The sequence below is a fragment of the Nothoprocta perdicaria genome, unplaced genomic scaffold (assembly GCF_003342845.1).
Source record: "Nothoprocta perdicaria isolate Ctin4 unplaced genomic scaffold, notPer1 scaffold_8, whole genome shotgun sequence".
NCBI classification, from domain to species: domain Eukaryota; kingdom Metazoa; phylum Chordata; class Aves; order Tinamiformes; family Tinamidae; genus Nothoprocta; species Nothoprocta perdicaria.
Window position 1 is genome coordinate 2,094,884 of NW_020456087.1, and position 24,997 is coordinate 2,119,880.

The 24,997-nt window shown below is 38.9% G+C and overlaps 1 protein-coding gene across 2 annotated transcripts in view; it reads left to right on the top strand.

Moving 5' to 3' along the window:
* Positions 1-24,997, top strand: part of MEIS2 (Meis homeobox 2) — a 165,933-nt gene that overhangs the window by 79,267 nt on the left and 61,669 nt on the right. The window lies entirely within an intron of this gene.

A 24,997-nucleotide genomic window follows, 5' to 3' on the forward strand; every position in this document is an offset into this window, starting at 1 on the left:
ACTCCAGCACTCCAAAGGGCCATCCATGGCAGAGGCGTATCCGCAACACGGACCCTCTCCCATCATGAGAATAGATATGTGCCTTCCGCACAACATTTCTCCTTTTTCTTTTCCTGGAGTGACCTGACATGTGGGGTCACATGCAAGGGAGCCTTGAAATGTTGGAAGGTCTACATATACTGCTGTTATATATCGCTGGAAAGAGCTGCTTCGTATATAAATTGTATGACCACAGGTGTACGATTCGTCCTCTGCTTCCAAAAGGCACTAAATCTGACCTCCAGTAAGTGTAAATAGATTGCAAGCAACCTTCCACAGTGAGAAACGTGTCCTGAGAGTTAGCTCTGAGACTTCATTTAATTTTGTTGTTCATCAGAGTAATAGTGTAGAGTAATAGTCTTTCAAGGCTAAGTTCCTGGGAGCTAGCTGCCATAGATACTGCTATCCATCACAATCTTCTCTCATCTCCCCAGCACAGATCATAAGCAATTGAGGTAGCACCACAAACAGCAGAAATAAATAATCAAGCAACTAATAAGATGATCTTGTTCTTTCTGGTTCGGTCTTCATGCCCTTCGTTCATGTCCTCTTTGTGGTGTCCCTTATATCTTCTAAGCTTGAATGTAATATTAGCAAAGACAAAACACACACAAGCTGCCCAAATGGGAAAAGTAAGCATTAATAATTAGAAATATTTTTACATGTTCCCAACTACAAGTTCTAGAAAAATCTATGAAGAACAGTCTTTAAAATAATTTTTTTAACTTGTGTTGTATATTGAGTCTGGTCAATAGAGAACCTTTAATGATGTTTCTGCATCTTCTTTTAGACTTTATATCAGAGATAACATAGCAAGGACATATTTTTCTTCTCAAAAAATGAGTGATGTTGAAAATACTTCATGCAGTACCTAATGTATTTTGATCACATAGAGTAGAATTATAATAGTTCTTTGTTTGCTTCTTATTTTGTTTTCCATTATGTTTTAAAAATCTTATGCTTTTTTTTTTTTTTTGAGACTATAACATAGAACTATTTTATTTCTTGTCAGAAAGGGAACAGTAGACTCTTCTTTTCAGAGTACACCTAATGTTTGTATGTTCTGTCTTTAGTGTAATATGTTCCCTTCCAGAAGCCAAGAGCAGGTCTGCCTCCTGTAACTGCAATATTAGCTAAACTGTAACTAGATAAGGAACAGATAGAATTTGGAATCTTTTATCAGTCACAGTCTAGTTATTTGGGGAATTCCAGTGAATGCAGAGTTGCTGGGAAAAATGGGTGTTTGGGGTAAAATTTACTCCACAATGCATGAATTCAGTGGTAGTTGGAGAGGAATATTGGGAAGACAGGTTGCAAGAAAGACCAGAGACTTCATGTGAAGTTCTCTCTTGCTCTGGTAGGAAAGGATGCCAGCTGGATTTCTGGAAGGCCGACGTACAGCTGAGCCTGTAGCTGGCAATCCCCAAAAGAGGAGAAGCACAGGGCGGGCACGAGAGCTGGGGATGAGCTGCTGCTCGTGAACAAGAACCCAGGCCAACAGTGAAGAATTTCAAGCCTTAGGTGCTCTAAGGGGGCCTGTACTGTGCCCAGTGGTATGTGGTATCCTGTCACCAGGAGCAAGGGAATGCAAGGAAGATGACTGTGGTATTTTCCTCTCTAAAGCTTGCATATTAAAGTAATCTAAATGTTAAGGTGAATTGGCAAGGAACGATAAGAAGCAATGGGTGCCAGGCAAACTTTACTTTGTTCAGTTCATATAACCCACAGGAAAATACAGCAGGGTCCCATCCAATCCTATTTGCAAGTTCTAGATTTTTCCACCCAGATATTTCATCGCTTCACTCACACAGACGTCCAAAGAATTTATCCTGAGGGGCTATTTCTTCTTGCATTGCAGTTACAAGGCATTAGTTCATGCATTGCCGGTATGTCAAAACGTGTAGCTGATAACTTGGTTACATCATTAGTTATTCCTACCTCAGGTGAAAAAAAAAAGTAGCTGCCTTAGAGTGCTGCTCAGCGCGCCCGTTCTGCAGCCTCTCACGGGGGGACCTGTGGTTGCCTCGGCCCGATGAGTGCTCTGCATTCTTGCCGTGTAGGCACCAAGAGCTGTTGAAAATAATTGAGACGCTTGTCAGCAGAGTGGGAGACTGGACTTCATCAAAACTGTTTTAGTCTCCAGGACTGATGACCTTTCGATGGAGTTTGTTTTAGTCAGGAATTAAGTGTCCAATCCTGTATAGTGTGAAGCTCCTTCTTTGAGGTGCCGAAGATCCTTGTTTTCCATTGCGGTTGCTCTGGATAGAAGAGCTAAGCATCTCTCCAGAGGCACAGAGCCCACGGCAGGATAGGGCTCCCAGCGGCTTGTGAAAGGAGAAACAAGATTTCCACTTCCCTGATTTTTTTTTAAAAAGCATGGATTTAAATTTGAAATACAGAATTATTATGAGTAATGCTCCATTCATCTAGAATTCAGGCTATAAAGGAAACTCATTTAGCAGATCCAAAACAAAATCACTTTGTTAGCTAGAACTGGGTTATAAAGGCACTTAAATGAGCAAAGAATATGTGCATATCATTTTGCAGAAAAGAAATTCCAGAAAGAGTGCTATTCCCTGATTGTCCTCTGCTATTAATATTAGTATTGTAATAATGATCATAATGCATAAGGAAAAATATAAGGTTTCTGAGTCGCTGTATGTTTCCAATGATTTTTTTTTTATTGCTGTAAACTGAGCCAGCTGATGAACAGCCTCTAGGGAGGAGACAGGATCACCCTTGTTTCCTGTGTAGCCTTGCTCAAGCAAAAAGCTAATGAAAGAAAAGGACGTAATGGCCTTGCAAGCCAGGTAAAAGGTTCAAGAGAGTTCACAGGTCAATTGATTTCTAATCTTACTATATGTTATATTTCAATCACAGAATAAAAAAAAAAAAAAGAAAAAACACTTCAGTGTCATAATGCAAATGCATGATTGGCAATGATGTGTTCTTTTTATATTGCCTTTAAAAAGCAGGTATAAAACCTTTCACAGTGAAGGGATAATATATTTATGTAAAGTGTAGTAGAAAGGGTTCTAAACAATTTAAAAATCCCTTCTGCTAGGCTGTATGGTGAAACAAAAATGTATATACCTAGCCACAAATATATCTCAAGTTGGAAATATTTAATTAACCTGTCTATGAGCATAAATAGCAGATCTGCACTGGATAAGTTACCAATTAGTTTACTGAAAATTGCACCATTGACCATTTCTTTACTGCCCTATCTTAGCATGGAGAAGAGAGAGATATTAGTTGCATCACTGTAGAGCAATGAGATTTCTGTAAGTCGTGATCTGCTGGCATGTAATAACTCGATCTGCTTCATGCAGACAAAATATATTAAAAGTATGGACGAGTGAAGTTTGTGCCCCAGGGAGAAGGCAAGATAATGCATTGAAATTGTTCAGAGGTAGTTAGATGCCTAATGGTCTAATATGTGAGCTATGTGAGGTCTGGGGTCTGGTTCTCATAAATTCTGGCTAGACTGATCCTGTAATTTCAAGCAAAGGATAAAAGCGTTAACCAGAGTCATCAGTGTTCAAGGTCCATGATGCTGGATATTATTCATGTAAAGATTCAAGAAAAACACTAAAAGGAAAGCTTTGGAGCATATGTGCTTGTATGTGACAATATACATATATATCTTATATAAATGTGCTACATTTTTTTTCAGTGTGTGTGTGCATTTGTGTGCATGTGTATGCACACAGCAAATGTAGGCATTAGCATATGTACACTTACACACTAACAAATGAATAGATGAATTTTTTTTTTCTTTATCTGCTGAGATGATATCTTTCTGGCTAGCAAGTTAATCTATGAAATGACAAAACACTAGATCTCTGCTCCCACTGCTACTTTGTAATATCTATTTTATATTAAAAACATATTTTGTACTTGGTATCTTTTTCCTTTAATCCTTTTTCTGTAAAGACTTCTGTTAATAGGTATTAGGAATGCTTGCTTATGATTGCAGCAAAGCACTGTAAATTGTAAATGCAAATGCTGATACACTTGCTTTCTCACTTTATACAGCAACTCTGAGCATATTAAACCAGTGAGGTCACTCCAGTGTCTGAATAGTTGCCACTAGAATTGTGTATTACAATTCCTGATAAGTGCATTTACGCTGCATAATGTTGTCTTAATTCACTGTTGTAGTTTTGCATCATCACTGTGCACTAATCAAGAATTTGGTTTCTCAAAAATTGCATAGCTGTAGAATCCAAGCAAAATGGCAGGAGCAAATCACAGAAGCTCTCCCTCATAAAGGTATGACTTTCATAGCCCAGCTTAAGTAATGCCAATGTGCTGTACTGCACAGATTTAATTTAGCTTCATTGCCTCCTTAATCACTGTTCAAAGTCTATTTGTCCTGTGGCTTGCTAGTATTATAAAATGCAGTCATTCAGTGACTGTAGGACACCCACCTGGATGTTACTAGGGATCCTAGTTACTAAATCGATGAAAGGGAATAGAAGGAATCTCGTGTACAACTTCCAGCTTATATACGGAATAAGCCTTCTCTGCTGCCATAGGTTCTGTCTATGTTTTCCCCTGTAGTCCAAGAGGCAGATTTAGGGATTGCATTGCTCAGGAGGTGGCAGAGGGACTCTCATTTCTTTCTTGATAATACAGTCCTCCTCTCCTTCTTCCAAGCAGCACTCCTTGATTTGAGAACTGAGTTTTCTTCTTCATGAGTGAACATGATGTGCAAATGCTTTTAGCAACTGAGCTCATATCATTTTGCCTTGATACGAACATTTTAAATTTAAATAAAGGATAGAAAAGAAAATTGACAAGAAACACTGTTATTTTACCTTCAAAAATCTCTTTTTTTTTCCTATGATATATCCCTGCTTTCTTCTTTCCTGTTCTCTAATAAAGGATTCCCTTGATCCTCTGAAATCATCTCACTACCTTCATATTCTGGGGCTCTGGAGGCCTACCTGCATGGTAGGAGAGTTTGCTAGATGGATGTGAGGTGCCCAAAAGGGGCAAAAGGGGCTGGAGAATGAGTATTGCGTGTTTCCATGCCCCACAGAATTTAATTAGACAAGATGTTTGTATCTGGATCCTATGGTCTTTTTCTGACTTGTTGTCACCTAGGAATAGAGTAAGGAAAGTAGAGGGTGAGGCAGAAGGTCCAGCAGAGAGGGCACTGGAACTGCCCTCATTCTGTACAGCTGCTTGGAACATCTTGGATAATGGATGAAGGACACAATTTAGAGCTCAGAGGTACCTTTTAAAGAGGAGAAACCGTTAATACTGCTTTTTTCTAGAGTTTCCTAGGGAGGACTATGCATTATTTTGAGCTCAAAATACTACATATATAGGGAAGTAAAAGTTAGCTTTTTTTTTTCCTGGAGACTTGCATTCATTCAAAACCTGTATCTTTGAACAGAAGGCTGCATTTGCCATTACTAAATGTAGCTTTCTATATAATATTTCTCTACATATTTTCAATTATTATTTTGAAAATTACAGATTTTTGCAAACCGCTAATCACAGGGCAAAAACACACTTGTGTCTTTCCGAGTGATTCATTTAGTTCTGACTAAAGCAGGGATCATCTGGCAGGTTTATAAGGCAGAGCTATCCCAAACTGCCTCTGATTTGGAGCTCCTCCACTCAAAATTCTGAGTTGCACATGTAAGATCATAAGCAAGTAAGCAGTTAGATGCTTGACCCACAGGTCCAAAACCAAATTTGTTAGTTTTGTAACACCCAAGATTAGAGGACACATTAATACCAGTTAGTAATAATGCCCCTCAAAGTTTTTGCAGTGAGTTTTAAAGTACAATTACAAACTCCCTAGAGCTGATTTTTTCAGTAATTAAATGAGTTATTAGGTGGAAAATTGGCAGACTAATGAGTAATTTCAAACCCTGAAAAATCAGCCTGCATTGACAGCATTATAGAAGGCTTAGTTATTTTCAGAAGATGTTGTCAAAGCTCATACAGCTGATGATAGACCCTCAAATCAAATGTTCTTGAGAATCTTCATACACTTTTACTTCACTGTGACCTTTTAGAACCTATTATCCTAAAATACAAGCTGACCTGTGGATACAAAGTGTAAAACAGCAAATCCAGAGCCCCATGGTATTTTCCAAGAGTGGAGATATTTGTATATTGTCTGCTTTTATTTCTGTGTGCTTCACTCCGAAGAGAGCAGAAACGGTGTTGCCCTGTGTAAGGGGTATCCGAATTCCTTTGCATTTCAGCGTTTTGCTGCTCTAGAGGATGGATCAGGCAGGCAGCTCATAGGGATAGCAGGACCTGTAAAAGCTCACAAACCAAAACACAGCTGGCAGGTCTAATTTTAGGTCCTTTAGCCTTGATCATGTCCCTTTAATGTATTGAATGGAAAAAAAGAAAGGCGTTTACAGGAAACGTCACAGAAGTTCAGTTCCAAATTCCTCTTTAAATAGAGTTTCTACATTGATGTGTTTTCCTAGACTCTGGTTTTGTTTAATTTTGTGTGATTTTTTTTTTAAATGGTTGTGAAATTTGCCAGGTTGACAGCCCTGGAGACAGAAGTCCCCTATCAGCAGCACATTACAGCCATGAGAGAGGCAATGGGTGTTTCCTACAGTGACCTGCCAACGTGCCAGGGCCCTGACCCAGAGGGACCACCTTTAGACTGGAGAATGGAGTTTAGTTTCCATGCTCATTCATGGCCTAACCTTAGACAAATGGAAAAACAACAGCATTTATTTTTATTTTCTATTGAGTTAGTGGTAGAAGGATGGGGCCGCAGACCTTGACTTTTCTTAGTATCATTTTGTATGACTTTATGTAATTTTTTCAAGATGCTAAAAAAGTTGGAGATTTCCGTGTGGAGACTTGATGAAGACACTGCAGGAAATAGTATACTGTACTTTTAAAAGCAACATTTTGTTATTTCTCCTAAAATGTTCAATATTCAAAACATTTTCTAGAACAGGCACAGGGTCCTGTTTTTATCACACAAATGTCAAAAAGATTATATTTCTAAGCAAAAATCACCTTATATTTCAGTGAAGGTGGCTTCCTATCTTAAAAATATACACACAGTATTTTGAGGGATTTACAAATGTAAATTCAGAGTTTTACTAGTGTAAGATAATTGCTTTGGTACTATATCTATACTAGATTTTTTTTTTTAATTACAAGGAGTATATAAAAATGTTTTTACAAAGCTCTCATGGAAAACAAAATCTCTATTGTTCTATTTGCAACCATTTTGCTTCCTTAGATTTTTTTTTCTCTGAAGCTTGAGAGACCTGCTTGCTGACTTTGTTAAACCTTTTAATCTCTCAGTCAAATGTCTTGATCTTTGTTTTATATTTCTTCTGCTTTTTTGGAATTCCTCAGAAAATAGCTCAATGAAATGCTGAATATTCAGGGTGGACAAACTAACTTCAGTGTATGTTGTTGACCCTGTCTTCTAAGCGTACAAGCCCTGGAGAGAAGTAAAATCTAAACAACCTCTTGGCTATCAGTTTGTATAGCCCACTAGTTTTGAAACTCGAGAAGTTCTGCTATATATTTCTGGCTGTTTCTAATTCTCTCAATCCTAGCTACAATCCACAGGTTGACCTAGGAAAAAAGAAAAGATACAGTTTTGTACTAACCCTTTCACTCCTATAAAATTCTAAAGGATTCTTCCCTCAGATCAGATGGCACCCAGTCTTCCAGGAAGTGAAAGGGGCTTTTCAGAATCCATGCTATAAGCCCAACTGAGACTAGAAACTAGGCAAATGGGAAGAGATACTATATGTCTTCAACCGGGTGTCTAAATCAATGCACAAAACCTAAAAATCATCATATGCTTCCTGGCACTTTCAGACTGGTTAAGCCATTTCAGATGGCCGCAGCCTTTAGGTATTTCTGGTTCTCACATGTAGGAAGCCAGAGAAGCCAGAACCTCTGCAGGCTTGAAGGGCGGGTAGATAAGAGTCAGCTCAGCTTTCAAGCTCTCTGGGTTTTCATGAAGAGCAAAAAAAGAAATACTCTAATTTTGCAAAATGCCTCTGTTACCTTCTTTGGTCTTCTCCATTTTCTCTTACCCTCAACCATAAAAAACAGGTTTATGCGCAGTCCTTTTAGAAGCAGTGGGGCTTCAAGTAGTGTTGCTCAGTGATGCAGTGCAGTGGAGACAATACAGAATTGTGCTAGACTTCTAAAGTAACAATATTCTTCTTAGTAGACAGAAAATTGTCCGAGAGTCAAGATGCATCTCCACTGCTCTGCATGCTTATATTATTAACTGGCATTTGCTCTGCCTTGCAGGGCCATGCTTCTATGATGCTAAGGGAGACCATGGGATAACAAACTCCCATTCAGAGTCAGTCCCAGTGAGGAGTTGATGGAAAAACAGGGAAAACAAATAGAGAAAAGCTATATTAGTTTGCAAAAATTATTCCACTTTATTCAGCCAAGCTAAACTTATCAGATAGCTTACAAGTGGTATAAAGATATACATGACCAAAAATGCCTGACCTATTTAAAGAGATTCTAGAAGAGCATATTTGATTAGCTCCAATTTGAAATAATCTTCTCAAAATAAAAAGCCATGATCTGTAGAATATGCCAATCCAGGTATTTAAAATGTTTAATTGTGGATCCTGAGATACACTGAGTACCAGTAACAGCTGAATAGCAGCTTCAGCCTCAGTGTCCAATTCTGGACCTTGAAGAGACAGTTAAAATCTCAAGAAGATATTCTGGAAAAAAATAGTTGAGAAAGAAAAAAGCATGGTATACATGATTTAACAATGTTAAACAATTCTGGAGACCTTTTCTTTGAACAGCTTTAGTGCTCCCATGCTTTAGACAGGCGATTTGAAATTTGGCAGGGGAATGTTAGGAGTGTGCATTTTGCTTTCCTTATAAAAATGTAACAATTTGGCCATGGTTTAAGTCTTTTCAAAAATCATAGCTTGCAGATACATATTGAAGACTTCTTGGGTTTTAACAAAACCTCCAAAAAATCTGTCATGCTATGGCCATACTCATATGTCCCACACCACCTATTGCACATATGCTGTAGAGAGACTGGATATGCTGTTTTAGGGCGGCTACAATGTGCTGCAGACCAAAGGCAGAGGTAGGCACCAAAATTGTGAACTTCTATCACGTGTTTCTGATACCCAGGGCTGTGCTGGAGAAAGCCTCTTTTGAAGGCTTTCTGTAAGGACAAGCATCAGAAGCAAACTTGAAAAGAAAGATGACAGGAGCTTTTCCATCCCTTCATGTGGTCCCTGTAGCCACATAGGTGTGAGAAGGTAGAGAACACAGATGGCAGCATCATGTGCTCGGTTCCTGGCCTAGAAAGGTGGTGGCCCACAGCAGCAAGAGGGACCGTGTCCGGGAAGTCCTGCTCCAACCTGGTGCAGCTCATGCTCACTTGTCTGGGGAGGAGGATGCTGCAGATGCCAGCAAGTACGGGCTGGAGCATGTTCAATACAGATGGAGTCTTTGAAGAATTTAGCTGACAAACTCTTAAATGTCTTTACTGAACTAGTGCTAATTGAGAATTTTCAAAGGTTTATAGCTTGGCCAAATGTGGGTGGATTTTCAAAGAGATGGCAAAAGGCACATCCCTGTGAGCAGGGCCATCCCTTCTCCAAATGTTATGCTTCTGTTCCAAAGCATGCTCTCTTCAATTAAATATAGTGAGAAACAGCATACCAATATTTTTTTCTAATCTAATTTTCAGAAATGGCTGAATCATTTTTACTAAAACTTTCCCAAATAATTGAGACTTGGGCAAATATTCTGCACGGTAAATACCAATTTGAAATGTGAAGTTTTCAAAGTGAAATATTGCCTAAAAATGGGAATATCCATTCTGCCCATAATAAACTGAAATAGCAAATTTTCTTGCTGAGAAACTGGAAAAAGGGAAGCTGGTAATAAGTTAGTGCAGATGTGAAGCAGTACTCGTGAGACTAGAATTTGTCTTGAAAAGCACCTCTTATTGATAGAAATGCTTACAAGGGTAACTCAGTGCAGATATTACTAGTAAGCAAGGTACCTGTGATATTGCCAACCTCAGTGAGGCTTTGGCAGTTACATGTTGATAGCAAATCACCCAGTCACTTAAGTTAAAGTTGCCTCAGGGCAATCTGACTTGTTCAAAATATTCTTAAGCCTTGCATTCTGGAGTCAGCATTGTTTGTTCATTCAATATATGTCTCGTCCCTTCTCTCTGCACCCTTGGTTAGGCTACCAACTTTTTTTTTTCCATAATATATTTCAACCAAGAGAAAAATAACATCCCTCTGGATAATGAGTTACAAAATAGAGCAGGTACTAAGACGACTGTGAATTTGTGCAGTAACTTTTGTATTACTCACCTAGTCCAAATAATATCGAGCAAAGGACATTTTTGAATACTGAATGCTATAGGCCTAAACTTAAGATACCTGAATGTATGTTGCAGAGCACGCGGTTGACCAAGGTGTGCCTGGAATTTGCCTAATGCTGGATCTGCTGCCATTGGAAGCTCAGGAAATGGGAAAAGCCGCTGACCTCAAAAACTATTCAGTTAAAGTTCAGTAAGGCCATAAAATAGGCTGTGGGAAGTAGTAGTCCAAATTCTGCATTGCCGTGTTTTTACACTTGGCATATCGGAATGATAGAAGTGCTCCACCAGCTCTTGCCAGCAATGTCCAATGCGCCACATGGCCTGGAACATGCTATTTGGGAAAGTGGTGGAAGCTTTGAAAGGAGTTGCAGAGGAACAAACAGAGATGACTAATCATCAGCTATGGATTCATTGAATGGTTCCTTAAATTATACCAATTGTGTGCCAGCCAGTACAAGGAGGGATCTCTGGCCCCAGCTTTTTGAGGAGAGCTGCATGTCTCTCAAGGGTTTTGTTTGGAGCCTAGGGAAGGGGATGAGCTTTCATGTGTGGACTCCAGGAGTTCAACATGTCCAGCCTGTATTGTGCAAATAGTCCTTAATCCTCATAGAAGATTGTTTTTGTTGGGGAGAAGCAGATGTAGTTCATTTTGGTGTCTATTGTAGAAGAAATTAGCCTGCAAAGCTTTAACAATATTATGAACCTTAAGAAAGGGTATGTGAGGTGACTGTAAGAAGTCTTTCTGAAAGAAAGGTCCCTTACAGTTGCTCAGAAAGTAGTACAGCTTATGGTATTTTATACCAGCCTACAAGGCACTAGATTTAAATCGGTGTGCAGTGAAACATTTAAATATACTATAGCAAATGAAATATGGTCCAATAGGTTTTTTATGGTCTGGCTATGCTTTTTCTTTTCAATCACTAGCCTGGGGCGAACAAGTCGGCTTTAAAATGTCTATTTTAGCTATGCTTTTATCACCTCTGTGTTTTAGGAAGTTTGATTTCTTTTTTCATTTCTTCTCTTTGATAAAAAAAAAAAAAGACCTGAGATCTCTGAATGGGTTATTTATCTCTTATGTTTAATCTATTTATCTGCCAATGGACATGTTGCTTTAGAAGTGTTTTATATTACTAATTAATTTAATTGAACATACTGTACTCCATGTTAACACATTTTCTATTATATACTATAATGTGATAGAGGGCCCTCCCTCGGCAACCTTACCTTAAAGCTTTAATTGCTTTCCTCTAAGCCTCAGCTCATGTTTGATTTATCTGATTTCTTTGTATAAAGATTCCCTGGTTTACAACGTGTACACAAGTCATTAAATTGGTGTTGATGTTTATCTAGCAAACTTACCAATTGGTGGTAGTATACAGCCCTTTATGAATTTATGACCAGGGCAATAAAGACAAGTGTCAGAAGCCCGGTTGTCTCTGTTGGGTCGCTTGTTAGTTTATGCCTAGAAAGAGAAAAGAAGGACTTCCCCTGACTCACACGGTGAGCTGAAGGGTTGATTACCGCAGTCAAAGTCTGTTACGAATTTCCAGCCATGAACTGAAATTTTATTTTTCTTTTTTGAGGGGAAAAAAAGGTGAATAGATTGGAGAGGAGGAAGGAGGGAAGACAGCTTGACTATGTTTGAAGGCAGTGTGGACTTCATCTGAGAAACATTGTTGTTTATGTCAAGGAAAAGCTGAACCAAAATGCCAGATCCTCAAGCTATGTGAAGTGCCGAATCTGAATCCAAGTATTGCAGCTTGAGTTCGCTCTGGCTCTCAAGAACCTAGATGTAGATACCACATATTTAAATGCATGAAAATGAATGATAGTAAATAATCAATGTAGAGTGGGAAATCTGGTCCTTTGATCTGTCAGGTTTCGTCACATAACACAAGCATAAGGACATATGGTATTTCAAAGTTGCATTTGAAGAGGTGCCTACACTGACTTTTATCCTTATTTACAAATAGTTGGCAAAAAAAGGCTGTAATCTCACAGACAGCACTGTGGAGGTGCCTAAGTCACCTCGCACAGAGCTCATTTTAGGATCAGGATGTGATTAATATAGCTAGGAAATATTTGGAAAATGTGTGTGTACTTTTGAGTGCCTTACGTGAGCCCAGTGCTGTAGCTTTTCAGAAAGGAGTAGGTAGACCTCCTTATCTCTGCAGGTTTGTTTCACACCCCAAAAGCTGAATAGTTTATGCAAAGCCTTCTCGTTTACCATTTCATTGGTACTGTTACTTCCTGCTCATTAAAGCTCCAACCTGCTTTCCTTACATATAGACGATGTCTTTTGGCTTCAGTGAGAGCTAATTGCACAGGAGGCGAAAGGATTCAAATTAGGACTAAGAACATATAACCACGTGGAAAAGGAAGCATGAAATATTCTAACTCTTTTTAGATGCAAAACAACTTATGAACAAAACCTATTGTGGTCAATTCTCCCAAGCTGAAAGCATCGTGAAAGACAAATGAAAGTGGGCAAAGCTAATTAATTTGCCAAAATTCATTGTTAATACACTGTTTTCAACCCTCCTGAATACTGCTTTCATGACACTTGGTGTCTTTATAAAGAACCATCCCAGCTGTAAACTTCTTTCTCTTAACTTTGCTCTGAGAATCTAAATTCTCTTTTAAAAGCTGAGTAAGTTCCTAGACTTCATGATTGCATAGAAAGCTCACAAGTTTGATTTACCTGCTCCTTAGAGGGTAAAGGCAAATGAATAAGAAATCAAATGGTGCTATTTTTATAGTCTTTTTCTAAACCCTCGTGATTTTTAACTGTTTTTGCTAGCCTGACGTCACTTTGTCTGGGACAGGGGGAGCGAGGAAAGAGAGAGAGCTTCTATGAATTCCCAGCGTTTGGGATTAGCAGTTAGGTGGCTATTCCAAAGCCTTTTCTAAACCTGCTCTGAATAACGATAGCATCACCTGGCCAATGATGATTGTAGGAAAAAGCCACCAAAAAAGCCATGAGCATTCCCGACCAGCTCGGGCAGAGTTTATTCTGCTGGGATGCCCCCGGCACCGACACTTGCCACTGGCAGCAGTCGGGAAGGGCTCCCTTGGCTCTGGCCAATCGACTCCATGTGAAGAGCTCACGGGATGGAGCCCTTGGATTATATACGTAGGACTCTGGAAGACCAGCTTTTGCTGCTCATATGTTTGGCAGGCAGATTTGATAATCAGTGCTGTTCTAGAACCTTACACCCTCTCAGTGAATATCAATCGAGGGTGTAAAGCAAATGGGCAACTGGCGGCGAGCCAAGCACGGGTGGGAGCGGGGCCCGTTTATTGTTGAGGGGCAGCCCGGTGCTCTGCAGCAGAGCTCGCTGCTCACAACAGCTCGGCGTCGCTGCCGAGCTCGAGTGTGGCCTCGGAAACACATGAAATAATAACAGTTTTATTTCTCCTGACACAAGCGCGGAAGCTGTTTGCTGCCACCTCAGAACTGTTACCCTGCAATGCAAAAGTACCAACAAGGCAGGCTGGATGCAATGTTATTATAAACAGTGCCGCAGTAAACTTCAGGAAAAGCCCATTATACGGTGATAGCCTGTTTGTCAGGAGAAAAGTTCACTAATGTATATGGAAGCAGAGCTCCTTATTCACTGATTTGTCTCCGAGTCGATTCCGTTGGACGTTTCTCCTTATTTACTGTGCAGGTGTTGCTGACAGTAAGCTTGAAAAGCAAATGATACAGGGCGGGTAGCCCAAACTGGCAGAGCAGTGGTGTCAATTCAAGGTGGTTTGTTATTGCTTTTTAATATTTTAGGATTTCTTTTTTTGGGGGAAGGGGGTCACATTATGGAGTGAAGTATGATCTTTCTGGTTGCTGTTTCATTCCTGTAAATCGCTCAATGAAAGATGCATTAAAAAAAAATAAAAAGCAATGAATGAATGAAGGCAGAAAAAAATGAACATATGTACACCATAGAATCAGATTCTGTTTTAACTCCAATTTGTGCTCACATGCAATCAATTATAGGGAGATGAGCTGAGAGTTTCAGTGTGGCCCCAGGGAGTTTGGCACCCCTTTATTATTTTGTTTTGGTGGGATTAACACCCTGAACCTAAAACTACTTTGAAAATCAGGCATAATATCACTCCTTCCAAAATATCCTAATTGTTTTTGTGTATTTGTTTAATAATTCCAGGAAATCTTTTATGGTAATCTGAAATGCAACTACTACTTTTCTGTAGTAGAAAAATACCATCACTTGTTCATCATTCATTGACCTTAAATGCCTTTCTTCTACACCTAGAATAACTTTTGACTACTCTCCTTGTGCTTTTAAAAATCTCATGACTGCCTGAGCTGTCTTTTCTTGATGAAAAAGCCTACAGTTATTTTTCATAAGCTCATCCATAGCTTCTTTTATCTGCTTTACATTTTTCCTCTGTTATGACCTGAATCAGGCACAAAGTCTCTCTAGGCCTCAATTTCTCTCCCCAAAACAGATATTTTCTTTCCTTCTTTTTCCAAGGAGAAGCACAAAGAGATTTTAGCTGGCTGTATCCCCAAACATTTATGAAGTAAGCTGAGATCCCTATCTGGAAACCAATCTACATGAAAAAAAAAAAAAAAAAGAAAGAAAAAGTAATTCTTCACCTTTATTTACTGTTAAGCATAAATCCTTCATAATGTTATGGAGCACTTAGAAACTTTTCTTCTGAATTCTGACAGAAGCTGAAAATTAAAAATTGTCTGAAGGGGATCTGACAACTTATTCACTATCAAAAGGTGAAATGAATCAGATTTGGCTGTTTTGTTCTTTAATTAATTAAAAAATAAATAAAAAATAGACCTACTTGTTAGCGTTTTGATGCTAAACAAATCGTTGTTTATGAGAAGCAGGTATGTTATACAAATCAAGTGATTTACTAAGAGTCAGCTCTTACTTCCAGTAATCAGATGAGCCAACTCAATTCTGCTTAGAAAGCCAAGAAAACAGCATATAGATTAAGGTTACTCAAACTTTTGTTTCTGCATTATTTTAAAGAGATGCAAATTGCAGCATTTTAGTATTGCATGTGAATAAAAGCCCAAATCTTGTTTTTTCTTCACCCTCATTTAAGAGGCAGGTCTGAAAAGAACTCTATAAAACACAACAGTTTTCTCTGTTTGACTGCGTGAGTGAACAGTGCAGAAGGAACCTCTTCTGCACTGGGTAGCAAGGTCTGTGCCAGCTCTCTGTGCGGTTGTGATGAGTGACCTCTTGCCTCGTCACCCTGTTTTGCAGCCCCAGGAGAGGCCTGTACGTCACAGAGATGGAAAACATAGGCCTTTTAGGTATGCAAAAATAACCGAAAAATGAATCTGTTGGATCTTGTCCTCTTTGAGCTGTTTCCCTCCTTCCTCGGTTTCAGGGAATCCATTGTTACAGGGTTGCCGTCCAATCTGGAAATTTCAGGATAATCCCAGTTTTTGAACAACATGCCTGAGTCTGCGCCTCGGCTCAGGCAGGACACATGGTGTGAGAGACAGCTGCTAGGAACCGTGCTGCTCCTACAGCGTGTCAGTTTATCAGCCGTGAAGTAGATGTACCAGCTCGCAGATTGTTGGTAGGAGTGTGGTACTTTGTTATAAATATATTTTATTGGTTTTAAGGAGATTTTATTAAAAGGCTCTCCACAAGAAACGGGCAGTAAAAGATCAAGTAAATTACTTTGCTTTCATTTGAAGTCCCCTAGTCTCTGGAGGGTTTATGAAGGCTCCATGAGCCCTGGAAATCCTGATACACTTTAATCTCACTCGGTGATAGTAGTAGTCGTGCACTGAGCACTCAGCACTGCCAGCCTCAAGGGAGGTAATCAAATATGTGCGGAAGGGTCAACAGGCTCCATTAAGAGGAGACTTTAAAGGTATTCAGGTGCCTAAAAATGCAGGGAATCACCTTGTCAAATTCAGAAGTAATTTAATATACTCAAGGCTTAGTTATCACCAAAACTGGGGGACTTAATCACCTGTCTCCAGTGCTGCTGCCTCACACTTGCCAGCATCTCCAGGGGCTTGGACATATCCGTGGTGGCCATGGGCACTTTGTGCTTCTCCTGAGGTGAACAACAGCTCAGGGCTGTCACCACGTAGCCAAACCATGCACCTTTCTGCTGGAAACACCGTGGATCAAGGCCTTCCCATGTGTAAACATTAAACATTCTTTTAACATTTCCTCAGTAAATATTTAAGAAATGTTAGAGCTCTCTGGCAGATGTTAGTATCTACTGTTTCCTAAGCACGTATGTGTGTGGTTTTCTTGCTTTTTCCTTCTCGAGCCTGTGGAAATCTGCACACAGCACTCGGATTCTGGTAGGCAGAACAGTGACGCATCCTTACGGCTACTGCTGTTTCGCCTCAGACTCCTGGCAAATTGAGGTTAAATTGGATGAGAAGGGGAAAAAAGAAAAGCCAGACAACTGTGATTATGAATTAGCTGTATTTGCTTCCAGAGCTTGGAACACATGTACAAATTAATTTAAATTCCACATAAAATTTCACCCCCATCTTTGCCACTCCACCAGAGGTGCCCCAAAAAGCATTTCCTAAGGTCTTAATTCAGTATTCCTCCAGATCTTACCACATAATCACTTTTACTCTAAATCTTATGACAATGACTAGCTTGATATTTCAATATTGGCTACTGCAATTGCCTCCTTTCTTCCCATCGGCTACTAAAAGCTGGCCAAATTCCATTCCCAGCTCTGGAAAGTGGATATCCTTTTAGGAACTTAGCTGCAGTTTCCCTTTGCAGAATCTTTCTGTGGAAATGTTTGTAAATCTACGTAAATTCATGGCTTAGAGTTCATCTTTGCAGTTTTGAGCTCAGACTGGGTGTGAGATTTAGCCTAAACCACTGCAGTTTCACCTAGTCGCCACATGAAAACATCAATTGCAGCACTGTGCCCCAAAGTCTTACAATGTTTGCCAAAATTCAAATAAACTTTTCAGCAAACCTGGCCTTAACTATGAATGGTTTGGGATTTTGTTATTAACGTGGCGCCTTTGTGCAACAAATGTTGCTGGAGGAGTTGCTTTTGCTTTACAAATTCGGTATATATATAAGCAGCTAAGTACAGATTAAATTATGTATATACAAAAATAAAACATAATCCCTTATTTTGCGATAGCAGTTTTTTTATTTCTTTCTTTTAGTAAATCAGGAATATTTTCTGGCAAGATATGTCACTAGCTTATAACTTCATTAAGCTGCAGACCATACCTTACCCTTTCACTAGATCCCTGAAAAGAACTTTTGTGTGTGCCAAACAGATATCCACTTGGTCTGTGGCTCTTGAAAGGTAAATTGCCAAGTTCCAGCAAGCAAATTAAGAGGTGCAATGAGAGCTAGCTGTTGCATTCTATCAAATCCTGCTACTGAATGTGTTGAAAAGCTTGCCCAGAGCCATGGCCTCACATATTTACGGTATGAATGGGACTCTTGGAGCTATGTATTGCCATAGTTCCCATTTCTTTTGTAATAAACCAGCTCAGCAGATGTAGCTTAGGTGAAAAGGAAATTCAAAGTCTTCTGCTTAGAGAATAACCAAAACAAAGTTCTCTCTCTGGTCCTCTGTCTATGAGCCAGACTCTGACACCTTGCTTGCACTGATTAGTGTTTTATTCTGTGTATAGCCCAGTGAAACTCAAAGGGGTCACACATGGAAGAAAGTGCTGCTCAATAGTACTCTGTGAGATTTGCTGCCAGGATCCAGCACCAAATGCGTGAAAAACACAGAATTTTTAGTTTCCAATACAACACATCAAATTATAGTATTTGTTTCCCAAGTCAGCTACACCTGGATTATAAATTTTGTTGCTGAAGAAATCCATTCTAGGTAGTTCAGATTTTCCTTAGTACCAAACACATTGCAGTTTGTGCAGTAGCAGTACCCACTTCACATCAAATGAAGAGCATATTTAAATCTCTAACTTGTGACTTGAGCACATAGTCTGTGGCCTTCAGAGTATTTAGTATAATATTTCCCCTCTTCTGGGACCTGCCTGCTCCACTAGTATATTAAAATAAGAAATATAAGGTGTGTTATTGAACTCTGTTGGCTTTATTTAGCCTGGTGGGTGTACGGTGGCTCTGAATTAAAGAGAAGCAAGAGACAAGTCCATGATCTACCGAGCAGCAGCAACGGAAGTACCACGAAATAAACTAAAGACTCCCCAACAGAGCCTGTTAAACTGCCACGCAATGAGGTGATGGGGAAGGAGCTGATGATATGGGGATTCGTGCCTGTTGAAACTTCTGCTCACGTATTATAGACAAGATGCTTCAGAAAATATTAATTACATTTTCTTGCACCATTTTTGCACAATTTACATGATAGCATCTGCGTCTCAAGAAAAAAAAAAAGGCTTTACATATTAATCAGTAAAAGCAACTAATAAATTTACAAGCCAGCTCCTATTGAAGCCCACAGAGAACTTCCACTGCCTTTGTGGGGTTGTAGGCCAGCCCTTTAGCATACCTTTCATGCCTACCAGTGCATGAATCTTTTGTATTTCTAGCTTTATCTGATATTGTTGCCTAACTCAATTACGTATAAAAGTAAGAAGAGTCTCCCCACTAGTAGGCTCCTCCTACCACTTGTTGTTACTTGTTTCCGAGACATTTCTTCTACTTGATAGTCTTTAATCTGAAATAATATCAAGTGCTGTAATAAAACCGAAACAGATCATATCTGTGGCATTTCCATTCCTCTGCTCCAGTGATAACATTATTTAAGAACACTCACAAGTTAATTAAGAAAGACCTTGCTGTCATAAATCCATGTTGCTTTCTAATCAAATTAGGCTTTTCTACTTTCATATTGCTGAAGTTCAGGAAACCGTTCTGGATATTCAGCACTGGATACTTCACTAAGTAGTCCATAACTATGCGATGTACTCTTTTATAAGATGGAGCAGTATTTAACACAGTCTTACTTCTTCTGGAGCTTTACGTGTTTATATCTGAGTAATTTTCCATCCTCCCTTCCTTTAAAATAATTGGAAAAACTTACCGTCTTGGGTATTTGAGGTGTCTAATCTTCTCATAGCCGTGTTTGTCCTTGTCTAAATGTTATGTAATCCCTTTTCTCTGTTTCCTTGAAGCCTTGATTTATGCAGTTTTCTATCCCTGCTAACAGAAGTCAGCTACTGAATGAATCTACCAGTTCCTTGCCCATTATCATTCATAATGGGCATATTTTTTTTTTCACTGTCAATTGTAAATCCTGTCTATAGAGCAGAAAAACGAAACAGAGCTTTATCTTTAGGGCTCTGTGAACACTGTATTCTTTCATGATGCATTCCCATGCAGTTTTCTGTAAAAAAATTTGGTTTACAGCAATCAAAAAGGAACCAGCTCCGGCAGGTTAGAGAGAGGTTCAAATTCAATTAAATCAGCCCTGCAGGAGCTGATTCCCTCGGTTTATTGCAAGGCAGGGCATTGGGGCTGTCTGGGCCCAGATTTGTGAAAATCCTTACATGTGTTCCTGAATTTTTCAAACACATGGTCTGAAGTTCTTCTCCTTATCCAATCTTGAAAAAAGAATTAGCCAGTGAGGTGGCTGAACCTTCAAATACATCTATAACTGCACTGTCTGGATATCACTGTTTAATACTTAATTTGGGGTCTGTTCCTAAATGGGTCCGTATGACTCACAAAGTCCTGCTCCAGACTGTAAAGGCTAAGTACAAATGATATGAACTGATCATCTGCCTCAATCATCATCGGCAATCTAGTTGAACATGAAACAAAATCCTGGAGCTGAATATATCCAAAATTTGAGAACAGCCATATATGAGGATCTAACATTTACAACCCGCCGTGTTTCTAGAGTACTTTTAAACAAAGCCAACAACTATTATATTAGAGTCAGAAATGGATGTTTGCATCCAAATAGTGCTGTTTGGGTCCATCTCTAGCATCAACAGAGATTTCTGATAAACCTGTCAACAGTTAGTGGTTCACATTTGGCAGAAGAAAAATCTAGGACTCCCCAGATAGTTCTGTTCTGTTACTCCCCTAAAAGGGACCTGGCTCTGCATCTTGATATTACTGAAGGCAATACTATTTTTAGTAATCCTGATTATTTTCTTGGCTTGCAGTGGGTAGGGTGTTCTCACCCCCATCTTTGTTCCAGCTCTCTCTTAAGGGATTAACAGAGCAGAACTTGATGAGACAATTCATTTTAAGTAAGAGATAGAACTATTTAAAGGTATTATCCCTGTCTTATAGTTTAATTCTGCCTATCACTTTAGGACCTTTCCTGTAGGGTTTTTCCTTTAGTATTTATAGTATTTTTTTTCTCTTCTTTTCTTCTGAGACTACTTTATCATATTGATTTGTTAGTGGTTTAAAAGACTTTGTCTGTGTTGGCTTCATTACCGATTTTGACTGTCTTAAACTAATATCTATAATTTTAGTCTCTTTTTGAGCCTACCAGTTTATTCTACAGATGCAGTTCATTTTATTTTTTCAGTCTTTTTTTCCACAATACTTGCAAAATATTACATAAAACTCTTCAATATTTGCCTGTAATACAGATTTTGTATTTCACAAGATTAAAGTAACATTAAAGTAACATTTTCATATGTTTACCCAAAGGTTGAGTTTCTTAAATTAGGCACCAAATCAAATTCCAAAGATGATAATAGCAAAACTCTCCCTTACTTCAATGGAAATAGGATTTTATATCTCTCTATCCAGAGGACATATCATATCTAGGAGATGAAAATGGCAGTAATACTATGTCTACTTTTATTACTAAGCATTGTGCTTTAGGCCTGGAGACTGACCTGGGAACCATCTTTCCAATATCACTGGTCCTTTCTCCTCTCTCTAGTGCTTCCTAGATATCTAAAATGTATTTTTGAAATCTTTCCTCTCCATTTATCTTTTCCATAGATACCAAACCTATCTCTTTCCAATCTATGGGCAAAATTTAAGTCTAACTTCGAATGTATATTTTATAATTCACTCTGTCATGCACAACTGCAGCACAGCTATTCCCAGTTAGCTAACTCTACAATCTTCCTAGTACCAACCTTAATATTTTCCTCTCGAGCACTAATTGATGCATATTCTTCTGGGGTTTTTTTGATTGTTTTTAGTTAGTTGCTAACAACAAAATACACCATTAAATTTTCTACCGTCTATGTCCAAAATTTTCTATTCTTAGCTTTCTCCATAGATTCTTTTTTCTCTTCCTTATGTTAGATGATACAATTATTTATCCTCCTTTCAGGGAACTCGCTATCTGAAAATTCTAAATCAAAAATGACCACAGCCAAAGTGTCTATTTGTTCATATGTATTAAAATCCAAACATTTTTTATAGCTTGGCTGGAAACTGGGACACAAGCAATATATTAATATCTTTGCCAGGAAGGCCAGTTCTTTCCAAGAGAGAGTCCAGTTGTACTTAAGAGGTGATAAGGCTCATTCTCACCCCTCCGATCCATGTGAATATTCAGAATTTTCAAAATTACTATCCCAGCTATTCATCTTCCTTTTCATTATTGTGGGAAGTCGGAGGGAATATTTTATATGAAAGATTACAAAAATGTTTTGCTTCTCATAAGACTGGAGAATATCCTTCTCTGTCATTATTCTGTTTCAGATGGGATAGGAATCTTTTTACCACAGTACTGCATGTTATTACTTTATTAATCATCCTTCTTCCCTTCCTTAGAACATCTATTTTTTTTCCTGTAAATGTGCTTTCATTCTGCAATCCACACAGCTGGTCATCTTTCTTTGTTGTTGTGTCTAAAAGCAGCCATATGTCATCAGCAAACCTCTCATGTATATTGAACTTCCTTAGCACATCAGCTTGTCTCTTTGAATCTGTTACCTGATGTCTCTAAAGAGGCAAAACACAGCAACATGGGTCCTCCTGGTCCCTCATTCATCAGAGCAGCACTTAGGAATATCGTAGTTATAGGGCATTTAAGTCTGGAAGCAGTGTCTATTCCAGCTTTGGTTTTATTTAAAAAAATCTCTTTGTTTGAGCTCAGCTAGCAGTTATATGTCTCGACTCAGCTCTATACGATATAGAAGGTACACCTATCCTTTATGTACAGCCACACAGCTACAGAGCACTTTGTGTGGTTTTGCCTCAACCACAACTGCTCTGATTCACCAGCCCAGGCTCTGTACTTGGTGCTCACTTGTTTTCATATGAGTACTCTTCTTAAGGACTTAAGTAGAAAGTATTTCTGTTCAAAACGTTGACATTGGTGCTTGACTACCATACAACGTGTCTTGCACAAGGTACACGTGTAACAGAGAAGGGTATTTATTCTAGGAGAGCCAGATCAAAAAAGTGAGTTGTGAAAAAATTTGAGATGCTTTTGGTTCAGAAGATACCCTTAGGCTTTTTAAAAGCATGTTTTGTGATCTTCCTTCTGTAGTCCTGTATGTGAAAGCTTCTCTTTTCCATCCCCGGTTGGGATTGTGTACATAGTTAAGGTATTGAAAAGTCAGTGATGTGGTGACATGGACAGCATCTTAAGGAGCTAGAACCATGCAGTAAATGGAGCTCCAGATGCTGGGTAGACTACCAGATGACTATGCTTGTAGCATTCTCCATCACTGTTGAGTTTTGAAACTCCTGGAATGCAGAGGTTCTTCCCCCTTCTAAGTAAGTTGCAGTCATTGCATGCATTCAAAGGGCATCCATTTTGGTGCTCAGTCCTGTGGCTGAAACAGTTTTCTCATCATCGTACATGGAGAATTAGGTGTATTGTGGTGCTGATATTTGACCCTCCAGTAGTACTGAAGAGTTCATGTCATACCCATGGTGGGGTGAATAAAGCAATGAGCTCTATGCACTAGAATATGGTGGGAACACTTAGAGGTGATGAGATTTTTCAGAGAGCTTTCCTTTTCTTTGAGAGTTAACTCATTTGTTACTGGTATTCATTCTTAAACAGACAAGTAATACTTTTAATAGGCTGAGAAAAGTTAAAGGATGTCAGTGTATTCTCAGTCTTGATATTTGTAACAATCTATAGTGTGCAGTATTCACTACATTTTTAGGGATGAACTTTCACCTTCTGATCAGAACCCCCTTTCATGTTTCTTCCTCTAAATGCATCTTCCTCAATAAGTAGATAAGCCAGTTTCATACAAAATTTTATAATCTGTACCTGAGTAAAATTACTATACCATATATATACATGCTTAAACTCCTAGGCCTCAAAAAAAGATTTAAAAAATCCAGCTATACTGGATGCACATGGCACCTCACCACCAGTATGATTGTTTCATTCATTGGAAACAAATTGACAAGACAGGACAAATTTTACACAGAAGAAGTATTTCAAAATCATGGAGAGCAACAGAGAACAGCCATCATTAAATAACTTACAGCACGATACATTTGGCAGCGGTTTCGCCGAGCAGTCACGTTCTTCAGATGTTCAGAGAAAGAGGAGCTCTCTGGTGTCCTTTTGCCAACACATACCTGTGTATTTAAGGCTGTAATGACACTTGTCTGCAAGAGATTCAGCATGATTCAGAAAACATGTAAAGCTCTGACCTGTACCTTTCATTCATTTTGGCTAGTTCCACGCTGATGAGGTGATCTATCATCGTCCTTACCATGTTACAGTGCCTATTCCTACAAGGAAGTTTAGCCACTACGGGGATGCCTGGACTAGCAGCGCCTGGCACCCAGCAGTGCGCAGACTAAACTATAGTTTTAGTTAGAGAATATGAAAACTGACAACAAATTATTGCTTGTGGTCTTTTTCCAGTTTTCAAGTGCAAACATACCAAAGTTTATTTTAAATCTGAGCCAGTCAGACATTTAGTAATATAGATCAAAGGCGAAATGAAGGCCTCCCATGCTTATTATTTCAATATGATGTCTGTTCTAATAAAGTGTAAGAATGCTTGTGATAGACTAACTAGTAGGAATTTTCTGGTTCTGTAGTTTAGCCTTAAATATATACATATATTTGTAAATTAATCAGAAACATATTGTCATGGTTTTAGTTCCTCAGAAAGCTGATTGTTTTCGATCCTTTCTTTAATCTTAGAAATATGGTGGCGGTCTGCCAGCACACTTTCAGATAAACAGAGTCCACTTCACATTTGAACGGTGGAGAATCACTGGTGTGGGGGGCACACAAAAGAAAGCAGCACCAGCCCTCTCTCTCTCTCTCTCTCTTCCCCAAAATGTAGAATATTATTTAAATAAGATAGAGTTGTTGTGCGATTGTCCCTCACTCTTAATTAGAAATAATAAAAGCCATCTGTGCAAGGTGAATTTTGATAAGATCTCAGCTTTTAAGTGTTTGTTGATCTTGTGTGTACCAGTTTTCAAATGTCTTAATAGCTCCAGGATGGCTATCACACTGAGTAGGCTCACTGATTTCCATCATGCTCTGTGCTGTTGAATGCAATTCTGTTTATGTGCGGTTATATTTCCACTGAAATTTAAAAAATATATTATTCCTTGCAGTACAATAAGTATTTAACTGAATGGAACTGTTTCCATTTGGAGGAGCGTTTTGATCATACCGTCTCCTCACAGTTTGGGATTACATGCAATTAAAGTAAGGAGTTGTTTTACATGCATCGCATCCCGG